The following is a 13,693-nucleotide window of genomic DNA, read 5'->3' as shown; positions in this document are numbered from 1 at the left end:
ATCTAACAACATGGAAGAGAGGCCAAATGCATGCTTTTGGACCCAAGCATAGCCTTTCAGATAAGTCATAGTCCCCGCCTTGAAGAAGAATACAGTTGTGCAAAAAAGGGTCATTTAAGATTGGTTGAAATAAGTCTGAGAAAGATGTGAAGATAGTACCATGGGCATCCAGCAGAAAGGGACAGTACTTTGGCTGTTGTGGAGAGGGTTGAGGTCAGATTCACTCACGTCTTTGTTCGTTCATCCATTCATCCACTCCACAAAGACTTTTTGGGTACCAGGGCCTGGGAAGAAGAGAGAAGGTCGAGTTATCATTTACGGGGTATAAAGTTTCAGTTTTGCAGAAAAGAGTTCTGGGGTTGGATTGTAGTTGCACAACCATATGAACACATATAATACCACTGAGCTGAACACTTAAACATGGCTAAGCTTGTACATTTTATGTGTGTTTTACCACATCCCTCCTCCCCATACATATATACAAAATCAGAGAGAAGGAAAAAAATTCCTTACTGGGCCCCACCATGACCTTGGTCTGGAATATGATGTTTGAAATGGAGGCCATTTCAGTAGAAGGGGATAGCGTGGAGAGAAGGGGATGAAGGAAGGCGTCCAGCTGGAAGGAATGCTGAGAGAAGGGACTGGCCATCAGTCCTTTCTGGATTGTAGGGGCCACTGGGGGAGACCACATGAGCTGAGGCTGCAGTCAGGCTGGGCTCATTGGTGCAGGCCTGGCAGTCTGGCTATGGAGCTGGGATTGCCTTCTTGGGTTCTGGGAGCCTCTGAAGATTTCTGCCCAAGGGAGTGTCATTCCAAAGGTGTGCATTGAGAAGATTAATTCCATTAATCCTTCTTGTTAAACTGTTGCCTGTTAAAAGCAGTAGGATTGAAGCATGCATTTCTGTGATGAAAATTGTGGCCTAGCAGAATTTTAGATACCCAGGCATATGTTAATGGATTAAGTAGGTTATTTTTCCACCCATTTTACAGATATATTTTGAGAACTGTCTTAATTCCTGTAGTATTCTAGGCAGTAGGGGTAAGGGAAGGGATGAATTTACCAAATCTCTTCTCTGGATAAGCCTACAGTCTGCGGACCCCCATTCCCAAACAAATTATACTATACTGTGCACTGTGTTACCACTGTGTTCCATGGGAGCTGAGAGGAGGAGGTGCCTGGCCCATTTAGGGCACTGGGGAGGCTTCCAGGGAAACACTGTCCAGTGGATTTGAAGGATGAGCAGGATTTTCTAGGCAGAGGAGCAGAGATAAGCATCCTGGGAGGACAGTAAATCAAAACTCATTTGGAGTTGTAAATTTAAAGAAAATGTATAAATACTCTCTTTTAAAGCTAAACTCTTATTTCATTGGCTTTTAGGTGGTGCTGGCTAGAGTGCATGCTTTTGGACCCAAGCTTAACTTTTCAAATGTGGAATGCTAGGCCTTCATTGGTAAGTTTGTCTGATGCCTTCCTACTGAATTCTGCTATCGAGGGATTGGTATTTGGAATGAAGGGCAAGGTGGTTATCATTGGCACTGCTCTGGGGAGTTTACAGAGCCTGGACCTAGAGAAGCCTACCGTACAGGTGGGGGAAGCCACAGGAGAAGTGGATCTCACTGTAGGTTTCTGTGGTTGGTGCAGGGAGAGAGGCCAGAGGAGGGGCATCCCGGGGTGCAGGGGATGGACCCAGCTGGCCTCCCGGAAGTCCAGGGAGGAGTGCAACAGCTTTTCAGGCTTGAGAAGCTTTTCAGGGTATAAGATGTAGAAAGTGGGCTCAGCAGCAGACCCACAGGAGCAAAACTTAACCCAAAAGGAGTAATGGGCAAGAATTTTGGCAGGATTTGCTGTTGACTATTCTAGACCAGGGTTAGCAAACCTTTTCTTTCTGTAAAGGATCAGACGGTAAACAATTTTGGCTTCATAGGCCGCGCGGTCTCTCCACCACTGTAGCCTGCAAGCAGCCACAGATAATATGTAAATGATGGGTGTGGCTGTGTTCCAGTAAAGCTTTATTTGCAGAAACAGGTGGTGGGCTGGATTTGGCCTGTGGGCTGTGGTTTGCCCACTCCTTTTCTAGACCCTGAATGCTGGGCTGAGGCACTTGGACGTTGTCCTGAAGGCAGTGGGAAGCCATGGAAGTTATTTTGGGCAAAGAAGTGACATGGCAGAAGTAATATGTTAGGGACATTCATCTGATAGCTGGACAAGAGGCACGGGCCCTGCTTAAAGGCAGCAGCAGCAATCCAGGCATGAGGTCACGTGGTTAACAGTGGTTAAAATGGAGCCAAGGACCCATAGGAGAGATATTGTGAAGGGGGAACTGTAGGACTTAACGGTCTTCTTAAACTTTAAGAGCCAAAGAAAAAGAAAATTTAAACTTGAGTGAACGTTCACAATGGTGCCATTGGCAGAAATGTAGGTAGAAGGGGAGTAGATGCATCCAGTTTTAGATACACTGACTTCGAGATGGCAGTGGTTCATCAACAGGAACTGTCCAGTAGACAGTTGGAAATGTGGGGCTGAAGCCTGAACTGAGAAAGGTAGGCCTGGAGACGCAGAGCAGAAGCCATAGGATTAAGTTCTCCCCATGATGAGCAGAGGGCCGAGCCTTGGGGAATGTGTGTAATTCTGGGATGGGAAGCAGAGGGTGGAAGAGAAGCAGAGGCCAAGGAGGAGAGAGTCCCAGGAAGAGAAGAAGATGGGGCAGCAGAGACCAGGGAGAAGGGACCTGAGGGGAGGCTGCCGAATCGGTGATGAGGTAGTTATGGCCAACCTTGAGGAATGTGATGCCATGAGACGGGAAGGGGGGAGGAGGCCAGGTTGCATGAGGTCAGACATAAATGAGGGATAAAGAATTGGAGACGTTAGTGAAATAGACCACTTATGGAGAGTTTAGGTAGTAAAAGGAGGGAGACACAGAGATTTCAGCATCTGCATGCCAAAATAACCTTTTCTTTAGCTTTGAGGCAAGCAAAGCGTGCTGTGACCGGTTCTCAAGTCCTTCTCCGGAGCCAAGCTGTGTCTGGGAGTCTGTGTGTACCTCAGGCTGGCGATTGTGCTCTTGTGCGTTCTTTGAGGTGTGGTGTTCAGAGCTCTGCCCAAACTTGCACCAACGGAATCCAGCCCATGTTTGGCCTCTTGCCATGAGACAAGATGTGATCTGCTGGGGAACTAGTTGCATTTGCTTGAATTGGAGGAGATGGTAGGGGAGAGTAAGAAATTGAAGTGGAACTCCTTACTGCAGGGTCTGCCCAAGTGTGAGAATTTGAGATCTTTCCTCAAGTCACTTAACTAGATATCAATGTAAGCTCTGAGTATTTGGAGTGTGTGTTCTTTGGTTTGAATTCTGAGTAGTTTTTGGCTAGGTTTTCATGAATATAACAGTTAGAGACTGAGTCATAAGAGCAACAGGTGGAACTGGTTTGGAGCCCCTGTTTTATGAACTCCTACTGTGTACCAGGCACAGTGCTGAGTGCTCCACAGGTATCGTTGGCTTTCATCTTTGCAACAGCCTACGACAGGCAAGTTAGTGTTCCCTCTTCAGCAATCAGGAAATCAGGTCGCAGAGAGGTTGAGTAGCTTGCCCAAGGTTACAAGGGATTTGAACCTTGATCTATCTGACCCCTGGTTTATGTTGCTTTTTGTTTTCTCCCCACTAAGTCTCAGATTTCTCCTCCTGCTCACGTATAAGGACTAGACACAGAATGAGCTCTTAAGGTTAAATATTCAGAGCCTATGGTGTGTGGTTCCACTTCTTAGGAGTCTCTTAAAAGGGTGGATGAAGTGTAGGATCTCTGGAAGAGACTAAGACCAAACACTTGCTTTAACTGTTCCCCCAGCTAACATTTTCCTTTAGTTGGAGAAGATGACAGTCTTGGGCTTGGAAAGGAAATCTCACTAGAAGGCATGACAGTCAGATTCCAGTCCTGGCTCTATGGCAGTTAAACAATCTGCTTTTTGTTTAAATACTTGTATTTCTCTCTGTCTAACTCCAACTTCAGGCTCCAAGGACAGGGTCCTATTTTGTCTTGTTTCTCCCTGTCCCCCAGCACCCACCCTGGTGTCAGGCATGTAGCATGTGCTCACTAAATATTTGTTGCTTCTTGCGAGCTGGGCCACCTGGGACAGGAGCTCAACCTTTGTGTGCCAGGCACTGCTCTCAGCACCGCAGTTACAGAGGTGACACAGGACAGGTTCTGTCCTCATGAGGCAGACGTGCTAGCCGGGGAGACAGAGTAGATGGATGAGATGTGCAGTCTAAGGTCAGGCAGGTAGGATAAATGCTCTGGAAAAAGTCGTAATAATGCTCTTTGGGGTGACCACAGATACGTCAGCAGAGCTGCCCATACCCCGTGATGATGCTTTTGCTTGGCCGTGGTTGCTAACACCTAGCTAACTGCTCCCCACAGCAAGAGCTCCCTCCTGGGGCCAGAGGGGCCTCGTGTCTCTGGCGGGGTGAAGTGCTCCCTCTCACACCGCTGCGCTGATTCTCTTTTCTCTGTCTCTAGCTTAATAAGGTTTTGCCTGATCCCTTTCAGGTCAGTCCAAGTATTCTCCCCGGGTGAGCTCATCCATGCTCACCTCTGTCCTGAAGTCACCCAGGTCTGCATGTCCAGCCCAGAGCCCCCTCCCAGCCCTCCCTCCTGGCTGCTGTCCCACACATGGGCACATCCAACTCAGCCCTTGCCTGGTACCAAATGTGTCCATCTCCCCAGGGTGCCTGCCTTGGGTGGGATGACACCCCTTCAGTTGTTTTGACTGCAGGAGTTGCCCTTGGCTTTGTCCTTTCCCTCAGCTGTCATCTTCCATTGGTTACCTCATCCGGAAGAGACCATCTTCTAGTTTATCACTCCCTCCATTCTCCTCCCTCCCTACCCCTTCATTTAGGACTTCTCGTTGGGATCGTTTCAGTGGCCTTGTCATTATTCTCCCTGTGTCCACTTTTGTCCTCCCTCATTCCACCCCTGCGTTCCTGGCAGCGTGATGTTTCTGTCTCGCACATCTGTCATGCCTTCTTCTACTTAGAACTCCAAGAACCCCTCATTGCTTATAGAATAAAACCTGAGCCCCACGTGCGGGCCTGCAGTCTGTTCAGAGTCTGGCCTTTGGCCACCTTCCCTGATTCACTTTTTCCCTAACCCGTCTTTCTAGCTTCAGCCCAACCTCCCAACGGCCATCACCTCTTGGTGCCTTTGCCAGAGCTGGGCCCTTTCCTGGGAATGACCCACCCCCTGCTCCCCATTTTGGTAACTTAGCTCAGGTTTCTGCTCTTCTGGACACCTTCCTTCCCCTCCCTGCACTTCTCTGTGACCTGGAGATGACCTTCCTGCTGGCTCCCAGAACACTGCATTTGCTCTCTTTCCCAAAGCACTTATCAGCCTGAGTGTTGATTTAATATCTGTTATGCTCAGTAAACTGAGCTCCTTAAGGGTGGGGCATGCATGTGCGTGCACACACACACACACACACACAAAATCTCTGGGATCTCGGTGCCAGCACAGTGTACCTGGCTCAGGAAGTGTTTGTTGAAAGAGGGAGGATAGCAAAGTCTATTTGTGCAGCCAAACAACAGATTTATAGCGTGATCAGGTGTATTTGAAATTGGAGGTTCATTGGCTATTGTGTTGAGTAGGGCCTCCCCTTTGTTGTGGGCCTGGGTCTGTGGCCGCCTTCTGTGTCTCCCAGCGTGTTGTGGCCTTGGGAATGTAACTTCTCTATACTCTTTGCCTCTTACTTTTTTATTTTTAACTCTGGTTGTTGATGGGATAGTAAAGCAATTCAAAATGAAAAATAGTCCATTAAGGAATGCTCAGGAATGAGGTCCACCCAGCTTCCTGGATGAATCCCAAATTTCCTAAATTAGCCAAAATAATGATTCTTGCTAACTGCTGACAGCTTTTTCCTCGCATAGTCCAGCTGAGAGTGCTCTTCTGGCTGGGGGATGAAGATAGCTAGTGGTCCTTTTGGAGGTGCCTGACAGCATCTTTATCTTCATTTGGAGCCTTGTCAAGTCCTCAGTGAATACAAGGAGTAGCAGTAGCAAATAGGAAGAGGCTCTGAGCCCAGGGGTGCCAGGTCCGTGTCTGTGTTCCGTGCAGCAGCTGCATCAGTGCACCTAGGCACTGACCTGCACCTTCTCACGTTTTCATGTGGGGCTTTCAGCTTGACACTGTTGCCTCTCCTTCCCTTCCTCGTTCTGCCCCAGACCTGGGACATTGTGCTGAGAACGCAGCTTTTCTTCGTAGTGATCTGAGAAGAAGATTCCTGGAAGAAGCCGTTCTCATCTGAGAGGTATCCTGCTGGCCAGCGTGCTCCAGGGGCCCCTGGGGCTGCGTTCCTTGCCTGGGAAGACTGCTGCTGCTGCCGCTGCTCACCTTTCAGGGACTTCCCAGGAGCCGTTCCCTTGCATGGAGTTCATTTTCCTTCTGTTTTGCCTGGTTTATGCCCATCCACCCTTCGGATAGCAGCTGATTTGTCTCTTCATGGGAAGCCTTCCTTCCCTGACCTCCTCGATAAGAAACCCAGGTCTTCTCATCACCATTAACTTTATCACTTCATGCTGCTTACTGCCTGCTCACCGTGGGGCAGGCCCCGTCACAGTGCTTGGTGGGTCACCGCCTAGTGTTAAGGCCTCAGTAGGCATTGGCTGAGGTCAGGGTTATTATTACCCCAAAGATCCCTTTCCAAGAGACAAGGCCCAGATCAGCTGGGGGCGTGCGAGCAGGGTTTGCCCCTGGGCACCCACCCAGGGCTGTGCTCCTACCCACTCTGCTGTGCTTCATGGGCCCCTCTACCTGGCATTCAGCAGCCCATCCTCCCTCTCATCCCAGAGGCCGTCTTACATTTACCTGTGTGGTTATAGATGAATGAGTGTTCATTCTCCCACTGGCAGCCCCGTCACCTCCAGGTCGACAGGAGCATGACCTCAACACTGAATTGACAGACAGCCTGCCCGCCCAGACGGCGGCTCACCTGCTGGTTCTCCTGGCCCCTTGCATCACCAGAGTCTGGGCTGTGAATGTGAAAGGGGCTTCCTCGGGCCCCCTACAGTTTAGCCTGCACCCTCTCTTCCGTGTTCATGTCAGAGCCAGCAGTGCTGAGGAAGCGTCTGTGCTGGACTGGCTGCCTTTGTCTTTCCTCCACCTGCAAACCCATCCTCATCCTTGTGTAAGGAGGGGGACCCTTTTCTTCCCTCTGGACACAGCCTGCACCCTTCCTCTGCTCCTCTGGACCTGCACACACTCTAGGGATGGCTCTGACCACCCCGGGCTGTCCTGACCTCTGTGCCTGCCCTCTTCGTCCTTCCAGAGTTGACTGGGATCAGCCCTGGTGTGGCCTCTGTGGCAGGGCAGCCCCCTGTATAGTCAGGACTGAGTGGGCTACAGAGGAGGTAAGAGGACAGAAGTTGTTACCCTAAGAGCAGCTGCTTGTGATTCTGAGAATGAATGTGCATGCCTGTGCTGGTGAGTGTGTATGGGTGTGTGTGTATTTCTTGCTCAATGTTTTTACATACATGATTTATCCTTGTGCACGCTAGAGACCATGTCTCCCTCTTTCAGGGGCCCAATATGGGGCTTTGAATAGTAGATATTACAGAGCTGTTGGCCAAATAGATCTTTCCTCCTCTCTAGCCAAAGGCGCCTCCCCTCTCCCTGACCCCCACTTTGGTACCTCGGTGACCATTTTGCAGGGTTGCTGTGACTATCAGGGTCCCCTTCCCAGACCTCATTCAGACAGCAGTGATGTGAAAGCGCCGTCTAGACCCCAGCAGGCTGGCACGGTACCATGCTACTCTGCTGGCAGCAGGGAAGCCCAGTCCCCCAGGCACACCTCACCAGGCCTCCAGGGCCAGGCTGGCTGAGCTCCAAGTGACTCACACTGGTTTTGAGTGGGAAAAAATAAAAAATAAAAAATGTCTTCTGACCAAGTGGAGAAAGTGGGCATGGGCAGGGTAGGGGAAGCAGGAGGACCTTAGCCACGCCTTGGGTACATTTGCTGGCAACAAACTGAGATCAGCTTACAGTGGACAGACAGATGGCCTCTGGGCCGCTGGCACCCAGCACACTGTTCTCAGCCCTGGAGGCAGACCTGCTTCACAATATCAGCTCTGTTCCTGCTAGTGGTGAAGCTTAAGACAAACCGAGCTCTCCAAGCCACAGTTTTCTCACTTATAAAATGGGTCAGTGATCATAGTAATCATCTCTATGAGGTTCTTGAGAAGGTGAAATGAAACTATGCTTCACACTATACCCAGCATGTAGAAAATGCCAAATATCTGTTATCATTTTAGTGTTGTTTTTAAAGTAGTATTGTCAATAACTGCAAGAAGACTTTGGACAAGATACAAAGTCTAAAAGGCAGGTAAAGGCTGTGAGGAGTGAGATGGTATGTAGGAAAAGCACTTGTGAACTGCCGATTGTGTGCGGATGTTATTAGCACAAATACATCTTATTGTTTGGGCTTTGAGAAAAATGACTGAGCACAATTGTATGGTGTTGAGTCTAGTTCCTTGTTATTTTTGTTTTTTGTTTTGGAGGGAGATTTGTCAGACAGGCCTTTATTGGAATCTTGCCCAGGGCTCTGTGACCACACTGGTGATCCCAGGTGCCAAACACCTGAGTGGCACCTGGCACGCAGGAGCAATTCTGTGCTTGCTGGTGGTATTATCAAATTTTTTTGTGATAGTACATGTGGCCTAGTAAGTTCTTGTAAGTTAATTGACAATAAACTGTGGGCATTTGCTTGGAACAGATTCCCAAGAATTTGCTTAAGAAATTCTATCAGAGTTTTGTGCCTAGAATAGCTGAGTAAATTTAAGCAATTTATTCAGAATTTGACATAGACAACTACTATTGTTTTCTCAAGTATGTTAGAAATATTTTCTTAACATCAAGTGCTTGCCTCTGTTGTGTTTATCTCCATCCCATCCCATTACCCTGCCTCTTCCCATCCTTCCCAAAATAAAATCGAACATAGATTACAACAATCTTAAAAAATATGGATACTTTTAGGCAGAGGTTGAAGATTCTCTACTCACTGGCTGCATCTGGCCTGCAGATGTGTTTCTTTCAGTGCTCACAATGTTTGAAAACTTCTACATTAGTGGCTAACATTTAAAAATTGGTAGGTTTTGTCTAGAGATCTGGATTTCCAGCTCGTCACGAAAATGCGAAGGTCTAGCAGTGTTGGGTCCATCTTCCCTCGTGGCGGCGCTGAAATGTGGCAGTGCCTCTTATGGGGACTCATTTCTCGCTTCCCTGGCCCTGCTCCCCCCGCACCGGTACACGACCTGCAGCTAGTGGAGATTCTAGTCTGTGCTAAACGTAACCAACTCCAGACACTGCGTCAATTCAGAATTCTTTTCACCAGCAACTCTGACCATAGAAAGGAAGATTATTTCACCCACTAAGTGAAGTTGTCATTTTTATGATAACCCCATGCTGTAGTTTTATTTAGGCTCTTTTGGGTTTAACAGAGTCACCTTCTCTCTTCCCTGTGGGGTTTCCTCATTAACAGTTTTTAAGAAGTCTTCAGCAAGACTTATAAGTCAACGTAAAATGCTGGCTATTGCAGAATATAACTTTTGATTTTCCCTATTTAAGGGAGGTTGAAAACAAATGACCTGCTGTAATTCAGTAGTTTATGATGTTGTAAATTTGAGCAATTAAAGCTACTTAGTGCTTTTTATTAGCCATCTCTTTGAAATAGTTGTAATTTGGCAGAACTCTTATTGAAAGAGGAGAGGAGTTGGAGATTCTCAGTACTGGAGACCATCCCCATCTGTAGTCTCTTCTCGGGCAAGCCCATGCCCACTCCTGGCCAGTGAGCACTCACAGGACTGGTGGCCACATGCAGGGGTGAGAGAGGAGGTGCTGTGTCCCACGGTGTTTACTTTAGGGGAGCAATTTTTAAAATTATTATTATTCTATGAGCTTTTAATTTTTTTTGTTTTTGCCATCATGAAAGTATACACTCATAACAAATTCAGACACTGAAGTGCATTAACTTAACTTCTGTGACCCACGCCTCCCCCCCACCCCCCACCTTCCCTCAAGAGAGGCACTTTTGAGACTTTGTTGGGTATAACCTTAGACTTTTCCATTAGTTTGTATCCCCCAGCACCCACCTCCTTTGCCCTTACCCTAACCTACATGCTTTTTTGTTTTATTTGTAGAAATAGAATTTCTCTATGCATATAGTTCTGCAGCTTTTATTTTTTTAGCCAACTGTCAATTAGTAATGCCTTTCTTTTCAAGTCAATATGTACAGATAAATGTACCTTATTATGTTTAACAATTGTACTCCGTGGTATGGGTGCATTTTAAATATATTTAATCATCCCTGTATTGGTAGACAGCCAGGTTGTTGCTGATATTTGCCAGTGCAACCACTGCTGCTGGGGAAATTGTTACACCCACCTGTGAACTTTGGTATGAGATTTTCTGTGGTATAGACACCTGGAAGTGGGAGTTGGGGCTTAAATAGTTTGCTTTGAAAATTTGAATCAATATTGCCTAATTGTCTTCCAAAGAGGCTGTACCAATTCATGCACCTCCCAAGAGTATCCAATTATGGCTTTAATAATCTAGCTTTTGCTTAACCATGCATGAGTAAAGTAAACTTTAAAAACTCACAAAGATGCCATCAAAATGACACATTTGTCTTAGAAAAGCATTCGAAATATATGTCTGCAGGTTTAATTAGAAAATTTTCATACTATGATTTTGGTGATGGTTCTTGTCCTGCAAGGTGACAAAAATGTTCCCAAACTTTTGTAACCAATTTAATTATTAAATACTTACTTGAGGATTTCAGTTGTGCCAGGCAGCCTTTGGAAGAATAACAGCCAAATCACAGCTTCCTTTTCCATGACTCTACCAGGGTCGCCTTGTCTTTCCTACCAAGGGCTGAGCCCTGTACAAAGGTCAGGTTAGCATTTAAACAGGCTATACCAGGGAGTGCCAGGCCTTGGGGAGGGGGAGACGGCAGGTGATGTGGTGAGGAACCCATGGATTCCCAGCACCCCTCCTTATATATGACAGGCTCTTTTTTTCTTCTTTTCTTCCTTTACATTGACAGGTTCTTCCCGCATGTATTGGCTTATAGCGTCCCTACGACCTCCCTGTGAAGCAGGCCCTCCCTTGTTCCCCCATTTATATATGGAAACACTTGGGCCCAAAGGTCTGATCTAGTGAGTGTCACACAGCCAGGAAGGGTCAGTGCACTGGATGCAGATCTTCTGACTCCAAATATGGTGGAATCAGATCCCTGTGAGGTCAAGAAGTAGCTCTTTGCCTACAGGACACCATGGAAGTTTCCTTTACTGAGCTGGGAGGTGGAGAAAGGAAAGGGAAAGTGACATGCCCAGACTTCCTGTGGTCACTTCTGTCCACAGCTTTCTCCCAGCAGTGCTTACATTTATGGTCATGTCCTCAAATGTTTCCTTAGCCCTTGGGAAGGATCTATGAATTCTTGACCAGGGGCCTGAAGTGATCACACATGGTTGAGAACTGCGGATCCAGACTATACTTCCTTCTCCTTAAAGAGAACAGGTCTCTGGAGATGGTCAGCTTCTCACCTGCTAACTGCATGTGAAATTTTGAATTCCATCTTCTGCAGAGAACTCCTCTCTGCCTCTTTGACCTGGTGTCAGGCTTTTGCTAACAGGTTCTCCTGTACTGGCCAAAGCTCCTTAGCGCCAACCCTACTTCTGAGCCTGCAGGTAGATTTGATGCCCAGACCACTTATCCTTCCAAGATTCCCTCAGCTTTATTAGATCCGTGCAGGGTAATCTGGTCTAGTGAAAACAGGGATCTGGAGTCAGATAGACCCAGTTCAAATCCATCACTTTTACCACTAGCACTACGCGCTTTTGGCTGTTGACCTCACCTCTCTGAGCCTCAGTATTCTCTTTTATAAAAATGGGGATAATGATTCTCTCATAGGGGCATTTTGAGAGATACATGAATTAAGATTTGAAAGGTGCCTTTCAGATGTTCAGCGTAGAATAGACACTTTATAAATGTGAGTCCTCTCTCATTTTCCTGCCATAGAAAGAAGGTTCTCCCCTGGGGATGCTCCAAACTAGTGGCTGCTGGCTGGGGATCCTGGAGCCAGGGCAAGGCCACCACATGGGCCTAAAGATGAATCATAAACAGTGTGTACTCCTAGGAGCTCACCATTTGGTAGGGGACAAGCAAATACAGAGCAGACACAGTGTAATTTGGGCAATAAAAAGAATCAGTTAATGGAGGAAAGATTAAATAACCTTTAGGTGGAATGGGGTGGCAGAAGGCTTCAAACAGGTAGGGTATTGAGGGATGAATAGGAGTTCAATGGAGACGATAAGGCTATACATACTTAATAGGCAATTCTATCCATTAGTAATAAAGTTACATTATTTTGTATATATGTGTATGTGAGCTTCTGTTGACTCTTAACAATGCAGCTATATATTCAAATCCATCTTCTCTCTCTTTTCCCTTTTGTTCCTTTTCCCTCTCATTCTGTCTCTCCTTCCTGCCATAGCTTAAGATACTCAGCTACTCACAGTTTCTTAAAGAATTTCTTTATGCTTTAGTAGATCTTCAGAGGATGATGCTATTTCACTCTGCTAAGTTTTACAAAAGCTTTGGCATTTTTTTTTCTGTTCCTTTTTTCTACAGCATGAATAAGTTCTTTTGCCTTCTCAGCAGTGAACGAACTACCAGCCATTCAACATTTAGTTCTTTTTTTTTTTTTTTTTTGACTATTAGTTCTTTATTACAGATGGGGAGACTGAGGCTTAGAGAGTTAAATATACTGACTATTACACAAGCGTGGAGAGCCACAGTTCTGCTCTCAGGTTCTTTTCCCATCATCCTCTGCTGCCCAGCTCAGGGTCTTGCCCTGATTTTGCTGGTTTTGTAACCTGCTCAGTGCAATGAAGGCTCTCCTCACGTAGCTTCCTCCCTATTACAGGGCTCCCAGAATCATTCAGTAGCAGTAATTGATGAAAACCACAATTTCACTTTTGTCTCGCTTTTATTTCTAGGGTAGCAGATAGGTTCGACTGTTAGAATCTTTTTTTTTGCTCCGTCTCTGCCCTTTAAGGAATAAATGACAGGGTGCAGGCGCAGCGCTCTAAGGGTTAGGTTTGCCAGTCAGAGACTGAGGTTCCAGCTTCGTCCTGCTGGTGACTCCCCAGTACCAGTGGGCAAACCACATCCCCCCAACCAGGAGCTGCATTTCCTCCCTGCGATCTGATCCGGGGCCCAGGTGCTCCCTAACCATCCTGCCCACTGCTGTTGGAGCTCCTGTGATGGAGCGAGGCTGTGGAGTGTGCTGGAAGGGACACAGGCCTTGGTTTCAGGAAGACCTGAGTGTGAATCATGGCTCCTGTACCTGCCAGCTCTGTGGCCCTGGGCACATCCTCCAACCTCTCTGACCCTCGTTGTCCGTGTGGGTAAAGGAAGGTGAGTAGGACCTGTTTCCAGGCTCACTGTCTGGATGATGGGAGTGCCTGTGAACAATGTCGGTTTCCTTCTCTCTGTCTCTGTGCTTTGGCTGGGGACTTGCTGCTGTTTCTGTGGCAGAAACCCAAAATACCTTCCCTCGGTGCAGTGTTCATTACACTTGCAATGCCCTGATACTTGCCTCTCGGATTTCTGGAAGCCCTCCTCAAAGCTTGGGTACAGCTCACTGAGCTTTGCT

At 47.2% G+C, this 13,693-nt stretch overlaps 1 protein-coding gene across 8 annotated transcripts in view; it reads left to right on the top strand.

Annotated features, from left to right (window-relative positions):
* BMAL1 (basic helix-loop-helix ARNT like 1) overlaps positions 1–13,693 on the top strand; it is a 354,823-nt gene that overhangs the window by 285,251 nt on the left and 55,879 nt on the right. For 7 of the 8 annotated variants that reach the window (XR_010383397.1, XM_064492559.1, XM_064492560.1 and 4 more), the window contains one exon: positions 1,379–1,451. The exons of the other annotated variant lie outside the window; for it this stretch is intronic. The gene's annotated coding sequence lies outside the window, so the exon portion shown is untranslated. The remainder of the gene's footprint in view (positions 1–1,378; positions 1,452–13,693) is intronic. 8 annotated transcript variants of the gene reach the window in all.

This window comes from Camelus dromedarius, chromosome 12 (genome assembly GCF_036321535.1).
Source record: "Camelus dromedarius isolate mCamDro1 chromosome 12, mCamDro1.pat, whole genome shotgun sequence".
NCBI classification, from domain to species: domain Eukaryota; kingdom Metazoa; phylum Chordata; class Mammalia; order Artiodactyla; family Camelidae; genus Camelus; species Camelus dromedarius.
This window is presented reverse-complemented; position numbering and strand designations above follow the sequence as displayed.